This window comes from Monodelphis domestica, chromosome 7 (assembly GCF_027887165.1).
Source record: "Monodelphis domestica isolate mMonDom1 chromosome 7, mMonDom1.pri, whole genome shotgun sequence".
In the NCBI taxonomy this organism is placed as follows: Eukaryota; Metazoa; Chordata; class Mammalia; order Didelphimorphia; family Didelphidae; genus Monodelphis; species Monodelphis domestica.
This window is the reverse complement of record NC_077233.1, coordinates 180,359,297-180,379,872: the sequence shown is the minus strand read 5'-3', so window position 1 is coordinate 180,379,872 and position 20,576 is coordinate 180,359,297.

Genomic DNA, 20,576 nt, shown 5'->3' with positions numbered 1-20,576 from the left:
GAATTGTTCCAATCATTCTGGAAGTGTAATAGATGATATTTGAGGTATATTTTGATGGCTACTAGAAAACTAATGGATCATGTAGTTATCTTCTTTTTTGCCTAACCTCCTCCCTTTTGTACCTCCCTCTTCAGAAGCCTTTCAGCCTCCCCTTCCCTCCCTTTTTCAGTCTCCTTCAAGTCACTCAGTGTGAGCTGTGAGGTTTCAATGAAATAGTTCTTAATCTTCTTTGTCAAACAAGGGGTTTATTTGGGGAAGACAGGACAAGGGTAGAGAATGGAGGTAAGAGGGGTGGGATATCCCTATTCTCCACAGTGAGTGTTAGGTTGGAAGATACTGAGAGAAATGGCAATTCAGTCACTAGCATGAAACAGAGCCAGTCAGAGAGAGATATAAGGACTATTGTCCTTTTCTTCTTTCTTCAAATCAGCCAAGCCACCTCCAACTTGATTATCCCAAGTCCCCGAGATAAAACCCAGCTTCTTTCTTCACATTAGCCAGAAAGCCAAAAACCCAGAAAAAGTCCAGCAGTTGGCTTGGCTCCAAACTGCTTTTCCCGGTCACATTCCAAATGGAATCTTCATTTGACTGACAGCTGATCCATCTCCAGCTTCTGTCCTTTGCATGCATGCCTCTTCTACAGAAGGCAATTTGGAAATATGTCCAAAGGGCTTTAAAAGAATGCCTACCCTTTTACCCCACCATTCCACTGCTGGGTTTGTACCCTAAAGAGATAATAGGGGAAAAAATGTTTAAAAAAAATATTTATAGCCACACTCTTTGTGGTGGCAAAAACTTGGGAAATGGGGGAGTGTCCATTGATTGGGGAATGGCTGAATAAATTGTGGTATATGATGGTGATGGAATATTATTGTGCTAACGTGAATAATGGACTGGAGGAATTCCATGTGAACTGGAATGACCTCCAGGAATTGAAGCAGAACAAAAGGAGCAAAACCAGTGGAACATTGTACACAGAGACCGATACACTGTGGCACATTCGAAAGTAACAGACTTTTCTACCAGTAGCAATGCAATGACTCAGGACAATCTAGAGGAATTTATGAAAAAGAACGCTATCCACATCCAGAGAAAGAACTGTGGAAACAGAAATGCAGAAGAAAAACATATGACCAATCACATAGTTCGATATGGATATGATTAGGGTTTTGATGTTAAAGAATAGTTCTACTGCAAATATGAATAACATGGAAATAGGTTTTGAACCACAATACATGTATAACCTAGTGGAATTGCTTGCCAGCTCTGGAAGGTGGGAGGAAAGAGAAAGGGAATCATGAATCATATAACCATGGGAAAATATTCTAATTTTTTTAATTTTAAAAAAGAACGTATTTCTACCACACATGTTGTAAGACCTTGATGAGAAGGTTATATTGGAAAATAGAAAATCATCATCATGAGAATTCTAGAGCCAAGCCATGTTATGATAGGACTAATTCTCACCTGTACTACTTTTGCATCCTTCCCTCTTGTTTTCCCTTTGTCAAATCAGATTGAATTGGTTGGAACAGTTTTGAGCATTTTTGACCTAAGTGGGGTAGTTTTCAACCAATCAAAACTGTTTTGAATAAGCAAAGCCATATCAGATAGCTGGAACCATTTTCCACTAGGTAAACAAATGTGGAAGAACCAGAATCAATTTTAACTAGACCCTGAGCCAAACAGAACAAAAGTCCAGTGTCATTCTATATTATTGTACCCCATTACCACTCACTTTGCCTAACACCACCTCACCATGGTAGGAAAACATTAAAAAATTCCTTCTGATTAATCATTTGTGGACTATTGCCTTTAGGCTGGAAATATCTGCTTTGCTGAAACTACATAAGAATAACAAGTCCATTCCTCCCAAAGGGAGAATAAGATATGAGATATACCATAAGATTAGGTTTGCCTTCTGAATATCTGAATATCTCCTCAGCCTCCCTGCTCCCTGTGTTTTTCATTGCCACCATTAGTCCCTCTTATAGTGTGAGGCCATGTTCCCAGAAGACCCCAAATAAGCATGCAAGGAGGTGGTTGTCTGATCGATTTGAGCCTACTTTTGCCCCTAAAGAGTACTATGCACAAAATGGCAACATGTAATGGCTTCCTTTGGGCAAAAGTACAGAAAAATCACATGAACTTGTCCATATAGCTTGATAAGAGCTCCGGAAAGTGGACTTTTCAGTAGCCATGACATCAATAGATTTCCAACAGAACTATTTATGAACACTCTTCCTCAAAGAGGAGCTTATGGAAAATATTCCTGAATCCCATCCTCCTCTACTGATACCTCTTTGAGGAAAATGTCCATATCATAGGCAGCATGCTCCCCAAATATAGCCTGCTAGTCCCAAAAAAAGAGATTTCCTGAACAATACCTGTGTTGGGTGTCCCTTATGAATGATCCAAAGTTGGAGAATTCAAGATTAGATATTCTTGAGAAAAGAGATTCATAGAACTGCACCACCTCTTGGAGAAAGATAAGGATTGTCTACATAGTCCCAGCAGCTGGAGGACCAGTGAAGTTGTAAAAGCAAGGGACTTGGACCTTGTCAAATCCTACTATTACTTAAGCATTCAAATGGATCTGACAACATTAATTCTAATTCATAAGTTCCTTCCAATGATGCAGATTGCAACCCATCCTATGAGATGATGGCCCATGCCCTACCTTAAGTTTGCCACAGAGGGATCTGCTTAACATGCTGAAGGCTTTCTTCACTTTCTCCTATCATTCATTGCACTTTGCTATCAATATGTTGTCCTTCCTTCTTTCCACATAATAACTCACATTTTCTTCCTTTCATACTATTTCTTGGTGATTTTCTTTGCTCCTGTTCTTTTCTTGGACTTTTTCATATCCCTCTGAGTAATTGCAGATCCCTTCCAGGAGACTTCACAATAATTCATGCAGTGTAAGCCTTGCTTGCTTTATAGCCCAAACACTTGATCACATACCAGGAAGAGTTCATGGGTTACATGAACATTTTGTAACCGGAATGATGGGGGAAGGGGGAAAAGGGATTCTGGCCTATAAGGGTCCAGTCCTTGGAGCATGTGTAGTGTACTCTTTCTGGTATCAATCTACATGGAGAATCGGTGAGCCTGTTTCCAGAAATGAATAAAGGAGGAACAATTTCAGAACATACACAACCATTTTTGGCTACTGGCTTACTGTGTGAGAATGAAAAAGCCTTTTACTTTTAACTATTGAGCCAGAACTGAATATGCATATTTGGGAAGACATTAAGTGAGTGAATTATATTAGGAGAAAATACTCAACAAGGGCTCATGAGCCCACATATTAGAAAACACCCCACAAACCCTCCATGCACTCCTAAGCCCTTAGGAAGTGAAAGCAGTGCCACATGGTGGACTTGACTTGCCAGTGAGAGTGGTAAGGGGTGGAGAGTGAGAGAATAAATTCATAGCCTGAATGTGCTACATGTGAGCTTATCCAGTATCTCCCCATTATCAGCCAATCAAGTACCATTTGGTACAGTATCAATTGCCAGTTGATTTCTCCTCACTATCAATTAATCAGTTAACATCAATTAGTCTTTTCATAAAGAAAGCAGAAAGCAAGAATTCAAGTACAAAAACATTCCTCCTCCCACCCCCAACCAAGGCACACTCTCCTCTTAATACCTACGTTCCTGTGGAAAGAAAACTCAGACTTAAAGTGATATCTAGTAGACATTCACCCTCAATAAGCTCACTTCTGGTTGTGGCATAATGGATGGATGAGTTGCTCTCTTGTTTATAGAATGAAGTTTCTCAGCTGCTGGTCTGAATCAAACCCACTACCCCACCAAGTTCAGGATGCAACTTCATCTCCCATACTCCATCATACACTTTCAGAAGTTGATTCAATAGACCATCTAGGTCGATATATGGAAAGAGCAAATTGTACATGATCTTAGGACTGAGTCCCTATTGGCCAGTCTTCCTCTTATCCCCATTACAGGTATTTCCTGTTACTACTTATGAACTTCTGAATCCTTTTGAGTACCTTGAGTATTTTCTTACATCTGTTTATGGGGCTCCTGTAAGTGACTTTAATTTCTTCATTTATTTTGATAGGGTGAAATAAGGGCTATCCAATGACTGATACTTATATTGTTACTCTGAATGATTCTATCAAAGCTGGAATCTGTCTTACTATATCTGTGGAAACTTCGGTACAAGCTATCAGCCCAGATTAATCCCAAGTGGAGACATAATTTGGCAAGGAAGAAAACTGGTCCTTTTAGGGGAAATCTACATCCCCTTCCCTTTCTGTCACTCCTATCCTTCCCCATGACAGACATGAGAGCACAGTGCTTTGGAGAACTTGGGCTAAGTTATAATTATATGTCCATTTACTCATTCATTCTGTTGTTCACTCATTCAGCAAATAATAATAAATATTTGATTAATGAATAGTTATGTTACTGAAGACAGATAATATTCTAGTGAGAATTAGTTTATCAAATTAACCAACAGCCTAGAGATATATAAGACTAGGACAGAGAAGCTTTAGTGGGGGTAGGTGGAAAGTCTGCAGCATTAGGCATTGTTGAGAGAGACAAGGATTATAAAATGTCACAAGGGAACAAATAGGATTGCCTCCATTTCTCCTATTTCTTTGCTATCAGCCTAGAAAATTACAAATCCAGACTTCTCCCCTCCAAACTCAACAGCAAAAATACCTCACTGTCCTCTTAGAAAACTGAGAAGTAGAGGAGCCCACTTAAATTAGGAGATAGTGGAGAATAGTAATCCTGTCACTGCACAATTAAGGGTTGGTTTAGTTTACAGTCTAGCCTCTGCAAGAACAAGAGGTTAGAATATGGAAGCAACAGCTGCCAGTAAATCTCTGATATAATTTACATTATGGTTTATAACATTTAGCAGTTTCATTTTCTTGATGGTTTAAAGGTGAAAGACATATAAGTCATGGCTCTCATATCATAGGAAGTAAAATTTGGCATTTTTCAAGGTAGAAATTCAGCCTACCCCCCCAATATTTTTTTATGTTTGATGGACTTGTTTTTAATTAAATAAAACACTGGTTCTTTTCATTAATCTTTAAATAAATATATGCATACTAACTAGAGGGGGTAAAAGAATGAAATTATAATTTAAAATTCTGGTATTGATATAGGTTTTTGACAACTACATGTGACAACTTCAATATTACTTTTTATCCAGCTCCCAAGAATATATACTCTCAAATATAATTTGCTACTATCAGTTGATACCAGTCTTTCATAGAAATTTACACGGTCAGAATAATTCTCCTCACTTTTTTGCCCAACTTTATTAAATACACAAACACACACACTCTACTGTGACCCATTGCCCACAATAGAAAGTTTAGTTTTACATAAACTGTGTTCAAACTCAAGGGCTCCTCCCAAAGTGTCACTGTGGCTCAAGTCACCATCTAGTGTTTCTCCTGGGGGAAAAAAAAATCAAAATATGTTATTGTGTTTAGGTCTCCATCAAAAGGAAAAGTGAACGATTCTTTAGTTCCCACACAAAGACAGGTCTTATTTATCCTTAAAAAAAAAAAGGTAACAACTCTAAAGGACTTGAACTCAGGCCTATATACTGTCAAGACAAATTTTTTTTTTCTTTTCTGATGAGTCCTACCTCATCAGAAACCTACAATCTTCCAAATGTATATTATTTACTAATGTGCCTTCCACATACACACCATGGAAAAACCTGAAGATGCTGGAGAGTCAACTGGCCTCTCCATACAAGTGATCCCTACCTGCCAGGAACATATAAAGCCCTCCTAATTCCCTATAGAAAGAATGAGCTTGGAATTATTCTGTTACTACAGGAAGAGATCGTGGATGTAGATTCCCACCTACTTTTAAGGCAAATTTGGTCTATCCAATTGTGGAGTTTTAAGAAGACTGGCTGAGTGGTTGCTTACAGGCTAGGGGAAAGATTTCATGTTAGATAACTATGAAATTTTATAGCTCCCATCCTGGGCACCCAGAGCTTTGGCACATAGGGAAATATCACTCCTGTTACATTCACTGACTATTATGGCCTATTTAATTATTATAATGGAGATCTTTCAATAAAAAATATCTTAAGAAAGAAATTCACCTACTTGACTACCTACATTGATCAAACTAACCAAATTACTAATTATTAACAATTAGCTACAAGTCCACTCTGTACCTCAAGACATACACAGGAATTTTTTTTAAATGATGAAATATTTAGTCACATTGCTCTCAAGAGCACAAAAAGGTTTGGTATCATTAATGAGTAAAATTTTAATAGCTTTTTCCTCTACATTTCATCCTTTTTCATTTCTATTTTGTGTTTATTTTATAATGTAAATAATACATTAGTATCATAGTACAATATAATATATCATTTATGAGTAAATGAATATATCTCTATTAGGGTGGCATGCTCAAAATACATACATATATATATATATTTTTTTTTTTTTACTGATGGAGATACACAGTCAAAAAATTTAAGGACCACTGATCTAACCCAACTCTCCTTTCTTGTACATAAAAGGAAACTACCTTCCAAATTGGAAATGGACTTCTAAAGTCACACAGTAAAGAAATCAAAGCCTCGAAGTTTAGTCTTTTCAAATGTTATGCCCAGCTCTATGTCATCCCTGTAGTTCCAACAGAAATTTTATTTTATTGTGACTGAAAATAGAGTTACAATCAGGAGAAAGCTTTTTTTTTATTATTCCAAGGAATGAGAAGATCAGAACAGCTAGGTAGCAGAGTAGAGTGCCAAATTTGGAATCAGGAGGACCTGGGTGCAAATCTGATCTTGGACACGTCCTAGCCATGTGATGCTGGTCAAGTCACTTGACCCCATTTATCCAGCCTTTGTTCTTCTGTATTAGAATTGTTACTAGAATAGAAAGAAAGGGTTCAAAGGAAAAAAAGCATGAGAGGATTTCTACTCAATAGTCCAATATGTATGTTCTTTTTAAATTCAATTTTAGAAAAATCTAAACTTGTATATAGATTTATATAGATGCATTGGTAAGTAATTTTTCACACTGCAAAAGGAATTTTTCCCTTTAGACCAAAGAGCCACAGGTGGCTTTATTTTACTGCAGGGTTCCCATTATACATGGAACTCTCTCAGAGCATTCATATTGTGTTCCAATATACATGCAACTTTTCTGGGAACATAGATTGTAAAACAGGAAAAAATATGCCAAGTATAATGAAATATTTATAACAGCATCTTTGGTGATAGCAAAAAAATGCCCTGGAAACAAAGTAGGTGCCCATCTAATTTACACAGTGCATGACATACGGTGGGTGTTGAATGGATGGATCTCATGCTTGACATGGATTAGATTGGATTGGATTGAATGGCTGAAGAAATTACATATATGAATCTGATGGAATACTATTGTGCCATCAGAAATAATGAATGTGAAATATTCAGAGAAAAAATAGAAAACTTTGAAGCATCTAGAGAAACATGAGAACGCTTTTGTGAACTGATGAAAAATCCAGAAAGTGAAAATTATGTCACTCTCATCATTTGATTTGAGGAGCTGTGGAAAGATCCTCTGTCCCAATGTTTGCAGTGCTTGGGCTTCCCTTTCTCAATAACACAATATCTGAAAATAATAATAATAATTGATATCTAAATAGGACTTTGAGAATTACAAAATACTTTATAAATATTAACTCATTGAATCTTCACCATCAAAGCAAAATCAAAGAAAGATAAAATCAAGAGAATAAATGCATATTGACTACAATCATGTAAATAAAAAGAAAAGCAAAAAGCAACTGAACTCCAAGTAAAGACAAAAATTATTTTATGTGTGACAAAACTGGGGTTAAGTGGCTGCTCAAAATTATACACTTAGTTTCTGAGGCTTAATTTGAACTTAAGTCTTTCTGACCAAGGCTCTATCCACTGTTCCATTGACTACCTCTAAATTCATCTAAAAGTCTTTCCTTTGAGTTAACCATTTCCCTATTTAAACTGCTTTTTAAAAATGCATATTTCCCAGCAGGGAGTGAAAATGTCACTAACATTCAATTCATTTCAGCAAATACTTATTATATGTCTTCCATGTGCTAACCTTGGGACTAGACATTGAGAGTAAAAGTTTCTAAGTCAGCAAGTCTATGAAATCAGTTATAAGATTCATTTCCTTTGTAGATAGGAAGTCTAGCAAAAAAAAACAACAAACAAGGGAAGAAATAATATGCAGAAAGGAAGAAAAGGGGGGGAGAGGAGAGGGATTATAAAGACAAACTTTTACTGTTTCTTAACTTTGCACATACGTTGGATAAAACCAACGTTTTGGGAGGCTTGTTGCCAGCTACATATACATATTAAAAAACTGGAATTTCAAACCAAAAAAAAATCAAAGTTCAAGGCAATTGCCACCCCAGCTAAATATTTTTGTTTGTTTTGTTGTAAATTTTCCATATATATTCATTTTGGGGGGAGATCTAAAGGATGCTGGACTAGACAAAACTGAGGTGGCTAGGCCTAAAAAAGAGTTCCTGTGAAAAAATTTCTTTTTCACAGCATGTCCCACAAAATTGATTTTGAGACTATAAGGTCTGCATAAGGGATAAAATAGGAACAAAAAAATTTTATAACCCTAAGTCAGAAAGTTGTCTAGGATAGTAATCTGAAATACAAACACAGACACAAGTTTAAAAGACAGGCTTAATGCCTCCAGGTTCTCATTAACTGATTCCAGAAGAATTTGCCTTCTGAAGGATAAGATTCTGAGAACTGACAGATAGCCGCCCCCCCTTCAAAGAAAAAGATCTCATTCCCACATTCTGATCACTTGATATGTGAAGAGTTTTCCTTCCTTCTAAAAGTGCTGAAGCTTAGGCTCCAGACTCTAGATATTCGTGCCCATTCCTTTAAAGGAAAAGATGAGCAACTCACTTGAGTATTTCAAATGAAACTCATTAGATTGCAGCAACAAGAACAACCCAATAAACAGTGTATCACAACACCCAGGAAATAGCAGCAGAAAGCAAATGTCACACCCAAGGGTGGGCCCTGTAGAATCAGAAGTATGAGTTGTCCCTCATGTGCTTCATGACCATCTATTTTTCCTCCATGTGTGTTCCCTGGCCATATGTGTTTCATATTGTGCACCTGCCAAGCATGATGCCTATGTGTGTTCACTCTCCCAGTAATTGTGTATATCTCTGTAGTTTACTTGCTTAACTTTATAGGATGAGAGGAGGGTAGGAAATATCAGGAAATGTTTCTGGCATAAAAAAGGAAATCAATAAAAACTTTTACATAATAAATAAATGACTAAAAGAAATCCAAAGCATTTATCCATCCATCAAATGAACATATTGGCCTAGATAACCTATAAGGTTCATTTCATCTTGAATTTCACGATTTAGACTCTTCTTTTCCTAAGCAATTCTTGAGTTTGTTCCTAAATGATTCAGGTTTGGGGAGGAAATAGTCTATTGCTACATTTCTAATTAGATTATTTCATTAATGCCCTTATTTTGTGTCCTTCATTAGACAAGTAAAAAGAAACATATGAGTGGAGACTCGTGAGCTATGATTGTAACTTGCTGTGAATCTATAGAGCTCCTTGAATCTAGCGGGGCTTGTGGAAGACAAATGTCTAAGAATGGTTACCTCCATAGAAAAGCTGAGCTTATTCCTACTTACCTTCTCTTCAGAGTTCCCAACCAAAAACGACAGGAGAAGGAAACAGTAGCTTTTCCCCAACTTTTGATGTCCAAAATAGGTTCCCATAGGGTAGGGTCAGAATTGGTGGCTTGAGCCAGGGACGGACTACTTTCTTTATCCAGCTGAGAATATGGTAAGAATCTGGACCCTGGTGGATAGGATTTATTATAGTTGTAACTCCAGGTAATTGGACAGAAACTGGGCTGTCAGTCTCCATTCCCTGGTGCTATATTTCTCAGCTAATAACTATCTTTTAACTGCCAGATGTGGAGACCCTCCCTCCCTCCCAAGCCCTACCTTTGGTGTTGGATAGAGAGAGAAAAGTGAAAGTGTTTACACTCAGAAGGAAACTTTCAAAGCAGATTTTCTAACCCCTGCCTGACAGAATCATTGGTGTCCCTCTGGAGCTAATAAGCTGTGCCTTACAGCAGCCCACCTGAATTCTTAAGAGTGGTCACTCAACAGCTTAAAGTAAAAAAAAAAACATCCAACTCAAAGAAATCTCTGGAATTTTTAAGAGAAATAGTGGGGTGTAGCATAAAAGATATGGAAGGAGGTAAGGCAAGGAATCACAAGATAAAATAAACATCCAGAGCAGGACCAAGAACCTGTGCCAGTAGGTACTATACCCATCTAATCATCTCAGCCTATATAGTACCTAGCCCAGCCATGCAAGTGACACTCATTATTCCAGCCAGTTTGGTAGGGATATAAATGTCCCTTTTACCTTTCCATTTTAATTCTGCTATAGCAAAGTTGATTCAAATTATTCAACACTCTCGCCTCAAACCAAAGCAGTTCTGGATATATATCAATGATGAAAGGATAAGAAGAAAAAACAGTGTAGACAAGTGATGTATTCCAAATTTTCTACTAGATTTTCAGCCAATAGTCATGACCCTGAGGCCATGAATATATCTAAAGACTTATTCTCACACTGCTGCCCTTAGACCCTTGTTGACCCATAGAACCAATGACATGTATATTAGAGGGGGGAACTCAGAGCCCTCTATGTGGGTAAAAGCGCTGTTGCCCCAGCATGAGTTCACTGGAATTCTTTACTAGAAAGCCAGAGGGATGTGGGGCAGGGCTGTCCCTCTCCCCTTTTCCTCACAGTTTGCAGTTTGGGCACTCAGTCTCTAAAAGGTTTGCCATCACTCCCCCAGACCTTCCTAAAAGGTCTCTTTGTCTTTTCTTTGTGTGGATAATGCTTCATTAGATTTTTCCTGGAAGTTTTTAATAAAAAGGATTTTATAAGAACTTTCTCTTATTATCACTCAAAGTGAGTTGGGGGGAGGGGCTATGGTAGCAAAGAAGAGGGAGGAAGAGTCACTAAGCAAATTACAAAAAAAAAAATCAAGAAGTTGATGAGCTAGAAAACTACATATTCCTACTCTTGAAAGGGGGCTTCAGAGTAAACACAATAATTTATGTTCCTTGTAACAGACCATATTATAGTATTATAATCTCTGAAACATGAATTACTGGCATGTGAGGATCTCCTTGGGAACAGACTGTTACATGTCACATCTTCCATCCTCAGTGACATGCTTTTAGTACAAATGACAGCATATATTGTTGAGAGCGAGAGAGAGAACGAGAACAAACACAGGTATGAGCTAAATGGAAAGTCCTTGCCTTGGCTCGAGCTTAGGCAAAGGCCTATACATAACTCTCCTGGGAAAAGGAATCAAATTAGGGAAATTGGTACCCTGGGAAATCCTTGATTGGGAGTGTAGGATGAAGGGCATATTATGCACTCAACAACATCCATTTGGATCATTCTTACAGTTATCCTGGGGGAAGGAGAGGGAGGGTTTGTTTTATTGGCATGAGAATAGTCTGATTTGAGAGCCACTGGGAAACTATGCCAACCCCTGAATCTCTTTTGTTTTATCCTTCTTTCTTGTATATCACAAAAATTGTCTTTATATTGATAGATCTCATTTGGGTAGATCTCATTGGTGCCACAAACTGCTCTGGAGTAAATATCTTATGCCTTAAAATTATTTTTAAAAATCTTCATGTCTTGAAAGATGTTTCAAACATGAAGTATCCAAAATAAATAAAATCTTACTAAAACAGTAGCAGGGTTCAGAACAAAGAACACTTGACTTGAATGTGAGAGACTTGGCTTCATAGTCTCTCATTAACTAAGCCCTGTTACTTTGGCCAAGTCATGTCAGCTCTCTGGGCTGACACTTCCTTATCTATGCCATAGGGTCAATAATACTTGCACTACTTACCTCACAGAGGTAAAGCATTTTGAAAACTCTAAATTGTGAAAGGGGGAAGAGCAATTCCAGACCTCAAATTATACTATAAAGTATAATCATCAAAGTCACTTGGCAGTAGTTAAAAAATAGAAAAGTAGATCAGTAGAACAGACTAGAAAAGGAAGAATCAAAAACTGAAATCAATAATAGTATTTGATAAACCCAAGAACAAATATTACATTGGAATTACTCCTTATTGGACAAGAATTGCTGGGAAAACATCATACAGCATTTAATACAAAAAGCTCAAAAATGAATATGTGATCTGAATTTAAACTATATTATAAAAAATATAAGAAAATCAGATCAGATACTTTTCATAGCAATGGCTAAGAGAAAAATTCTTAACTAAACAAAGGACAGGGTTAATAAAAATGGTTTTTTAAAGATAATTTTGATTAGACAAAAACTGAAAAACTTTCACACAAAGAAAATTAACCCAATAAGGAAAAGAAGGAAATTGATCAAATTTTTAAAATTACATCAGTATCTCTGGTAAGGGTCTGATATTTAAACTATATAGAGAATTAACACAAATATGTAAGACCAAAATCTATTCCCCAATGAGTAAGTGATTCTCAAAAGAAGAATTACAAAATATTAACAAACTTACAAAAACTCTCCAAGTCACTAATAATAAGAGAAATGCAGGTCAAAACAACTCTTAGATTTTCCCTCAAGCCCAGCAAATTGGCAAAGATCACAGAAGCTGGGAATTGTTAATGCTATTTTGTTGAGGTCAGGTATACTAATACATTGTTAGTGGACCTGTGAATTAACCCAACCACCCTGCAAAACCATTTGGAACTATACTAAGAAAATAAATGAAAGTTCCATATATTCTATACCTTTTACTTATTGCCAAAAACATATCTTAAGGAGGTCAAAGAGAGGAAAGTCTCAAATACATACACCAAAATATTTATAGTAGCAATTTTTATAATAGCAAAGAATTAGAAATAAAGTAGATCCTCATTGATAGGGGAATGACCAAACAAAAATTATGGTACATAAATGTAATGGAACATTACTATGCTGTAAGAAATGATGAACATAAAACATTCCAAGAAACATGGAAAGACTTTTATGAAATGAAAAGCAATGTAAGCAGGATCAGAAAACCAATTTATATAATTGACTGCAACAATATGGAAACAACAAAAATAAAAGCCCTAAAACTGAATGCTGGGAAATAATGATAAAACTTAGCCCCCCATAAAGAAATATGAAAATGATCCTTTCTACCTCTCTTCTTTGCAGGATTAGGACACTATAGTATGGAACACTGCATATTAAATCATATTTAATTTATACATTGATTATTTTTGCCTAACTTCTTTGTGGCAGTGAATGACCCTCCAGGAGGAGGAAGAGGGAAAGGATATTAGCAAATGAGGTAATATAAAAAGCAAACAATAGAAATAAAACTTTTCATTTAAAAAAACAAATAAAATAAGTTTGTTTAAATCAATTATCAAGGTGAAATGGAGGGTTACAATGTAACATAATGAATTATATACTACACCACAAATGCAGAAAATGTAAATCCTCTGGCACTTACCAGCAGCTGTGTTTCTTTGGGAAGGTGTCCTAGTCACAGTTTTCTCATCTACAAAACTGAAATAATATCTATACTGCCACCCTTCCGGAATGTTGTGAGGTACAAATGAAAGAATGTATGGAAAGCATTTTGAAAATATTAAAATGATACATTTGTCACTGTTACTATTACTACAGCTATCTTTCACATTATCTTACTTAATTGATTAATCCCTGACATTTGCATAATATGTTATAGTTCAAAAGAGCATCTCCCATGCATTATATCACTTGATCCTAACAACAGCCCTATAAATAAGATAGGGCAAGTATAATTAACCCCATTTAACAGATTAGTAAAATTTGAGTATTAGAGAAACTAAAAGACTTTTTCATGGATATTTGCCTGGCAAGTAGCACAATCACAGATTCCCAGAGCTGGAAGGGAATTTGGAAGTCATTTGATCCACCTTTACCTAAATGATAACTTCTACCACATACTTTATAAATGACCATTTACCTTTTGTTAAAATATGATCAGTAGACCTTTGGGAAGGGAAAGACTTTAAAACCAAGCAAGACTTGAAAGAGTTACAAAATGCAAAATAAATAATCTGGAATACATCAAATTAAAAAGTTTTTGTACAAACAAAACCAATGTAACTAAAATCAGAAGGGTAGCAACAAATTGGGAAACAATCTTCATAAAAACCTCTGACGATGGTTTAATTACTCAAATTTACAAAGAGCTAAATCAATTGTACAAAAAATCAAGCCATTCTCCAATTGATAAATGGGCAAGGGACATGAACAGGCAGTTCTCAACCAAAGAAATAAAAACTATTAATAAGCACATGAAAAAGTGCTCTACATCTCTTATAATCAGAGAGATGCAAATCAAAACAACTCTGAGGTATCACCTCACACCTAGCAGATTGGCTAACATGACAGCAGAGGAAAGCAGTGAATGCTGGAGGGGATGTGGCAAAGGAGGGACACTAATTCATTGCTAGTGGAGTTGTGAATTGATTTCTGGAGGGCAATTTGGAACTATGCACAAAGGGCGATAAAAGAATGTCTGCCCTTTGATCCAGCTATAGCACTGCTGGGTTTGTACCCCAAAGAAATAATAAGGAAAAAGACTTGTACAAGAATATTCATAGCTGCACTCTTTGTGGTGGCCAAAAATTGGAAAACGAGGGGATGCCCATCAATTGGGGAATGGCTGAACAAATTGTGGTATATATGTTGGTGATAGAATACTATTGTGCTAAAAGGAATAATAAAGTAGAGGAATTCCATGGAGACTGGAACAACCTCCAGGAAGTGATGCAGAGTGAGAGGAGCAGAACCAGGAGAACATTGTACACAGAGACTGATACACTGTGGTACAATCGAAGGTGATGGACTTCTCCATTAGTGGCAATGCAATGTTCCCGAACAATCTGCAGGGATCTAAAAAATACTATCCACAAGCAGAGGATAAACTGTGGGAGTAAAAACACCGCTGAAAAGCAACTGATTGACTACAGGGGTTGAGGGGATATGACTGAGGAGAGACTCTAAATGAACACTCTAATGCAAATACCAACAACAGAGAAATGGGTTCGAGTCAAGAACACATGTGATAACCAGTGGAATCGTGTGTCGGCTATGGGAGAGGGAAAGGTGGTGGGAGGGGGGTGGGGAGGAAAGGAAAATGATCTTTGTTTCCAGTGAATAATATTTGGAAATGACCAAATAAAATAATGTTTAAAATTAAAAAAAAAAAAGAAAAGTAGTTGAAAGAATAAACATGGAGAAAGAGAAAAAAAAGCAGAAGGAAACAGACACAAAAAAAAATATGATCAGTGAGGACTCCATTACCTTCTATGGTGCTCCATTCCATATATGAATAGTCCTTATCATTTGAAGTTTCAAATCTAAATTGGACTGTTTGCAACTTCAATTCAAAAAGCATTTTAGTGCCTCCAATATTCCGAGACCTGTCCTAGGTACTGAAGTGTGTGTGTGACATGTGCGCAAAATGTCGAGAGGCAAAAACTGAAGTAGTCCCTGCTCTCAAGGAGTTTACTTTTTCCTGGGAGAAGGCAACATACAAAAATAAGTAAATGCAAAATAACTAGATACACTAACCACTTGGAGACTCAGAATAGACCTTTTACACTAGGTGAAAGTTAGGGGAAGGCTTAGGGTAACTAGATGGCATAGTGGATATAGTACTGGGCTAAGAATCAAGAAGGTTCATCTTCCTGAACTTAAATATAGCTTCAGATACCAGCTATGTGACTCCATGCAAATCATTTAAGCCTGTTTGCCTCAGTTTTATCATCTGTAAAATGATCTGGAGTAGGAATGGCAAAATATTCCAATATCTTTGTCAAGAAAACTCAAAAGTGGTCACATTGTCATGACCAAAAAACAACTAAACAACAAAGGCAAGGCTTGGAGAACAATAGGGATTTTAAGAGGAATAAAGGACAAGAACACTCCAGGTCCAGAGGACTTTTGCAAAGGCACAAAGGTGAAAGATCAAATGCCCAGTACCCAGGAACATATAGCAAATCAGCTTGGCTGGACTATAAAGTGCTTGAGGGAGAATATTATGTAATGAACCTGAAAAGTTAGATTGGAGTCCTTTTGAAGGGTTTTAAAACCCAAACAGAGAAATCTGCATGGAAGCAGTTAGGAACTGAAATTCCTTGAGCAAAGGGATGCTATGGAAATATCAATTGGTCAGATAACTAGAAGACAGATTGGAGAGGGAAGTGACTAGATACAAGGAGACCAATTAAAAGTATTTCAATAGTCTAGATGAAAAAGAAAGCAGAACTTCTACTGGGGCTATGACTATGTGAGTAGAAAAAGGGAACTGACAAATGCAAAAGCTTTTTGTAGAGGCAGATTCAATTAATCATGAGAGGAGGAATATGAGTGAGAACAAAACTAAGGATGATTCCTAAGGTGACAATCCAGGTGATTCCAAGGATGTCAATATCCCTGACAGAAATAGGGGGAATAGGAGAACAATTAAGTCTACATGGGAAGATATTGTCTTAGCCATGTTGAGTTTGAGATACCTATGGGACATATAGGAAGAAATTTTCAACTGTCAGTAGGTGATATTTGGTGAAAGAGGACTGGGAATCTGGAGAACAATGGGGTCTACATATATAGATTTGAGATTCATCTGCATAGAGGTGATAGTTGAGTTGAAAGGATGGGATGAAAAGGTATAGAAGTTGAAAGGGGAGGGAGGAGAAAGGTGGACTCTTCAGGTGTGCACTCCAATGTGCACCCTTTAAGCTATGATTACAGAAGTAGGGGTGAGTTTCCACTATGAGGATTGTTTCCCATTCTCTCAGGGTTGTTTGTCTATTGATTAATGGTTTGTGCCTTTGGGCTTTTTTGTTTTGTTTCATTTTTTATAATTGGGTCTCCCTAACTCAGCAAGGCTTCAAGTGTGGTGGTCACTCATGGGCAAAATACAATTGCTCATAGAACAGAACCTTTGGCCTGCTCCATTTCTGACCTTGGCCAGTTCTCATCCCTCCTTGAGCATCCTTATATTATAAGCATACTGTTCATAAGCAACTGCTTTTAGCCCTATTACAACTCAGAACTCTTGAGTTCAAGTAATCTATCAGTCTCACCCTACCCAGGAGCAAGGATTACATATGTGTAGCACCACATCTAGCCAATTTATGCATTTGTGAGGGAAGAGTCAGTCTGCTGGATCTAGAATAATAAATTTTTCCATGTGTAATGCTCACTGGTCTCACAAGAGTCAAAACCAATTCCTTAGCCTTCTTTGCAATTTTCTAATCCCAGTACTGGCCAGCAATAGACCAATCTGAATTTTAATTTGATAGGCCTATTTGTGATCATTTGAGACCTTAGGAACCAGAGACATCTTCTTTGGGGCCCAAATCTCCAACTTACCTATCTCCCTTGATTGCAATCTCAGGAATATAAGACACTGAGATGGCCCTCTGTCTTTCTTCAATTGTCATTAATATTTCTCTAAACCCAAATGCCTTTCCTGGCCCTATTTATTGCTCCTGCCCAGTCTTCAGAGCTTATTCGTTATAGGTCAGTGTGACTAGGGAAAATAAGAGTTAATAACAGGAATTATAGTGATAATAATAGTAATAGCTCACATATAGATATAGAATGTTTTAATATTTACAAAGTGTTTTACAAATATTGTCTCATTTTGTGCTCATAATTCTAGAAGGTAGCTGCTATTATTATCCTCATCTCACAGAGGAGGGAACTAAAGTAAACAGAAGTTGAGTGATTTGCCCAAAGTCATGTAATGAGTATCTAAAGTTTAAATTTAAGTATATGTAGCTTGTTTTATATATATATATATATATATACATATATATATATATGTATATATATATATATGTATGTATGTATGTGTGTGTATTTGTTTGCATATTGTCTCCTCCATTAGATTGTTAAATCCTTGAGGGCAGAACTATCTTTTGCCTCTTTTTATATCCTTAGCACTTAGCATAGCATTTGGCACACAGGGGCACTTAATAAATGTTTATTGATCTATTGACTCCAGGCCCAGCATACAGGATACATTGTTCCACCTCACTAAAGAATCATCAATCTCAGCAAGATACTGTTCGATAAACCCAAAGACCCCAGCTTTCGGGACAAGAACCCACTATTTGACAAAAACTGTTGGGGAAATTGGAAAACAGTATGGGAGAGATTAGATTTAGATCAAGATCTCATACCCTATACCAAGATAAAGTCAGAATGGGTAAATGACTTAAATATAAAGAAGGAAATCATAAACAAATTAAGTGAACATAGAATAGTACCTGCCAGATCTATGAGAAAGGAAAAAATTTATCAAACAAGAGATAGAGAACATTACAAAATGTAAAATGAATAATTTTTACTACATTAAATTAAAAAGGGTTTATACAAACAAAACCAATGCAACCAGAAATAGAAGGGAAGCAAAAAATGAGGGGGGGATTTTTATAATAAAAACCTCTGAGGTATAATTTCTCAAATTTATAAGAAGTTAAGTCAATTGTACAAAAAAATCAAGCCATTCCCCAATTAACAAATGCTCAAGGGACATGAATAGGCAATTTTCAGATAACAAAATCAAAGCTATCAATAAACAAATGAAAAGGGATTCTAAATCTCTCATAATTAGAGAAATGCAAATCAAAGCAATGCTGAGGTACCACCTCACAGCTAGCAGATTGGCCAATATGACAATAAAGGAAAATAATAAATGTTGGAAGGGTTGTGGCAAAATTGGGACACTAATGCAATGCTGGTGGTCATGAATTGATCCAACCATTCTGGAAGGCAATTTGGAACTATGCCCAAAGGGATTTAAAAGAATGCATACCCTTTGACCCAGAAATACTACTACTAGGTTTGTACCCTAAAGAGATAATGAAAAATGTTTGTCCAAAAATATTCATAGCTGCATTCTTTGTGGTGGCAAAAAAATGGAAAATGAGGGATGTCCCTCAATTGGGGAATGGCTGAACAAATTGTGGCATACGATGGGGATGGAATACTACTGTGCTATAAGGAATGAGGAACTGGAGGATTTCTATATGAACTGGAATGATCTCCAGGAACTGATGCAGAGTGAAATGAGCAGAAGCAAGAGAACATTATACACAAAAAAATTGAAACGCTGTGGAAAAATAAAATGTAAAGGACTTTGCTAATACAAGACAATCCCAAGGGACTTATGAGAAACAATGCTATTATCCATGTCAAGAGAAAGAACAGTAGGAGAAAAAATATAGAAGAAAAACAAATGGCATTTATTTATATGAATATATGATTCGGGGTTTGAATTTTAAAAGATTGCTTTATTGCAAAAATTAATAATATGGAAATAGGTATGAGTGATAACATTTGTATAACCCAGTGGAAGTGCTTATTGAATCTGAGAAGGAGGAGGAAAGAGGAGAGGGAAAGAAAAAAAATATGCAAACAGGGAAAAATATTTTTAAATTTAAAAAAAATTTTAAAGAATCAAGTTTTATTGGATTTATATCTATTGAATTAAGGAGATGGATGAGATGGTTTTACTTATGATATGATTCTGTGATTCAATTCCCCACCTGTGGCCAATTTTTTAATGAATTTGACTTTCCTGCCTGCTGACAAAATAATCTTCTGAGGTTGGCAATGAATATTTCTGATTTTCCCATGGCCCTTGAATATGTAGAGATTATAGTCATTATGGCTGTTAATGGAAATCAAAGCAAGGATCTCCAGCTCAACAAACCCCAAATGATATTTTTCAGTATTGCTTTCAAATATACCTATGTGGAAACAAGGTATGAGGGAAGATGTAAAGAACATCTTCAGTAAAGCTCAATTCAATAACCCTTTGAAGATTTGCTATGGAGCATCCCCAGGATAATTTGAACATGATGAGAGTTAAAGGGAATTTAGGGGCCATAACACAAATAAAAGTGCAAATGTCAAAATCCTGAATGTCAACAAGTCAAAAGAAGGTCAAAAAGACAGACTAATAAATGAATAGGTTTTTTTTTTAAAGACAGATTACCTGGGTAGAGCAAGCTAATCAAATAAAAATGCTAATCCTACCCAAATTAATCTACTATATCAAACTACCAAAAAACTTTTTATAGGATTATAAAAAAATTATAAGAAAGTTCATCTGAGAGAACAAAAGATCAAGAATATCCAGGGAAATAATGGGGAAAAAATGTGAAGGATAGGGGCCCAGCAATACCAGATCTTAAACTGTACTATAAAGCAGTGGTCACCAAAACAATATGGTACTGGCTAAGAGACAGAAGGGTGAATCAATGAAATAGACTAGGGGTAAATGACCTCGGCAAGCTAGTGTTCAATAAACCCAAAGGTCCCAGCTTTTGGGACAAGAACTCTCAATCTGATAAAAAAAATGCTGGGGACCTCCGGGTAATCATGGCTGCAATCTAGACGCCGCACGCTTCCTTTCCCCAGCACCGAACGAAATAGACTACATCAAAGGAGCATAAAATCACCTTTGGAGGA